Source organism: Elephantulus edwardii, unplaced genomic scaffold (genome assembly GCF_000299155.1).
Source record: "Elephantulus edwardii isolate Elephantulus edwardi_28Jun2011 unplaced genomic scaffold, EleEdw1.0 scaffold00131, whole genome shotgun sequence".
In the NCBI taxonomy this organism is placed as follows: Eukaryota; Metazoa; Chordata; class Mammalia; order Macroscelidea; family Macroscelididae; genus Elephantulus; species Elephantulus edwardii.
This window is the reverse complement of record NW_006399881.1, coordinates 111,052-113,222: the sequence shown is the minus strand read 5'-3', so window position 1 is coordinate 113,222 and position 2,171 is coordinate 111,052. Positions and strand designations below refer to the sequence as shown.

Genomic DNA, 2,171 nt, shown 5'->3' with positions numbered 1-2,171 from the left:
ATATTTTTCAATTGTCCAATATTTTTTAGTCTTCTTGAAATGGTCTTAGAGTACTCAAGAATCTATCCCAGAATCCTGAACACTCATAGCTGTTCTACGTTCACTTTGATTAATGTGTGTTAGAATAATTTGGAAATGCTTCATTATCTTCTAGATCTGGTCAATTATGAAACACTATAAACTACCTCCTTATTAGTGTATAAACATTCTACTTCCTGTATTTTAAAACATTCATGTAATCCTATAGGGGAAGGGGAGGTGCGGGCGCAGGGGATGCTGGGATGCTGGGAATTACGCGTATCTGACGCGGGAAGATTGAGAGCACGCTGGCATATAAGGGTCGCATCAGGGCGCTTGGTCGCATCAGGGCACTTGGTTGCATCGGGGCACGCAGGTGCATTGACTGTTAGAGGCAGCCGCTATCATGGACGTGTTTCTGATGGTTCGCCGCCACAAGACCACCATATTCATCGACGCCAAGGAGTCGAGCACCGTCCTGGAGCTGAAGCTTATGATCGAGGGCATCCTGAACCGTCCGCCTGAGGAACAGCGCCTCTACAAGGACGACCAGCTCCTGGACGACGACAACATGACGCTCCTCGAGTGCGGCTTCACCAGCAAGACGGCGATTCTCTGGGACCGGGCCACGCTGGGGCTGGCCTTGTGGGGGGACGGCGCCTTTGAGGACCTCCACTTCGAACCCTACTACAACCCCAAGTAAGCAGAGGAGGTGGAGCAGGCGGGGGAGGCGGAGGAGCAGGAAGAGGAGCTGGAGGAGGAAGACGAAGAGGAGGAGGAGGAGATGCAAGAAGAAAATGCAGGAAGCAGTGACAATGAGCACACTGGGCCCTGAGGGGGGTGACCTCTACCCCACCCCTGTTTTAACACCCAACATTAATAAAATCGCCATGTTTACAAACAAACAGAGGTCAGTGTGTTTGTGGGGGGGGGGTCGTGGGCATGTGTGTGAATTCAAGGCTAGAGAGTATTTTTTTAAGATACCTCTTTTACTTAATGAATGTAAAAAAGGAAAAGACAGACTAAAAATCAAAAGATGGGGGAAATAAACCAAGCAAATGGAATCCACAAAACAAAAACCCAGAATTACAATACTAATCTCTGACAAAACTGATTTCAGATTGGAAACCACCATAAAAGATAGGAAGGTCCTCAACATAGCCACCGGTCCTCACAGGCCAATCCCTCCTCTTTCCTTGTTTTTCCATGGCCTGGAGCCTTTATCCTGCAGAAACAGTACCCAGAAGGCCACCTCAGACCCCGTGTGGTCTTGGTACCCCCACGGAGCCCGTGCACGACCTGCCGTGCTCATGCACACTGTGACAACGTACATAACTGGGTGGTGGTTCTCTCGATTTCATTTTGAAGAAGACTATTTTGCTAGAGTTTTTATGAAAACGGCCACAGAAATTAAGCCTGTGTTGTATTCCCCCCTCCCAGAGGTTCGGTTTTAAGGTGATGAAACACTTTGTGCATAGTTTTTGTATTGCCAGATGTGGAGAATTTATAGCGTTATTTTTATATTTTTAAGTATTTTGCAAAAGGTGGGAGTAAACACACCCGGGGGTGGGCATGGCCCAGAGCCTGGAGATGTGCCTCTTTCCTGACAGCTGGCATTAAAGCACAAAACCCTCAACAACAAAAAAAAAAAGATAGGAAGGACATAAAAGATAGGAATGAGCAAAGTAACAATACATCAAGAAGACATAATCTTGGTTAACATCTACATGCCAAATAATTGACCTGCAAAATACATAAAAGAGTGGTTAACAGAGTTATGATCCACACAGTCGAAAGCCTTTGCATAGTCAATGAAACACAGATAAACATTCCTCTGGTATTCGCTGCTTTCAGCCAAGATCCATCTAACATCAGCAACAATATCCCTAGTACCACGACCCCTTCTAAATCCAGCCTGGACTTCCAGCAAGTCTCTGCTGATGTGTTGGTCCAGTCATTTTTGGATAATCTTCAGTAGAATCTTGCTTGCATGTGAAATTAATGAGGTTGTTCTATAGTTTCCACACTCTGTTGGGTCACTCTTCCTTGGAATGGGAATAAATATAGATCTCTTCCAGTCAGTTGGCCAAGTGGTTGTTAGTGGTCTGAATAGTATAGGAGAGCTCCAGTAGCATAACCCCTAGGGAGTAGCA

At 46.0% G+C, this 2,171-nt stretch overlaps 1 pseudogene; it reads left to right on the top strand.

Moving 5' to 3' along the window:
* Positions 1-424: 424 nt before the first annotated feature.
* On the top strand, positions 425-721 carry LOC102852268 (annotated as a pseudogene).
* The last annotated feature ends 1,450 nt before the right edge of the window (positions 722-2,171 follow it).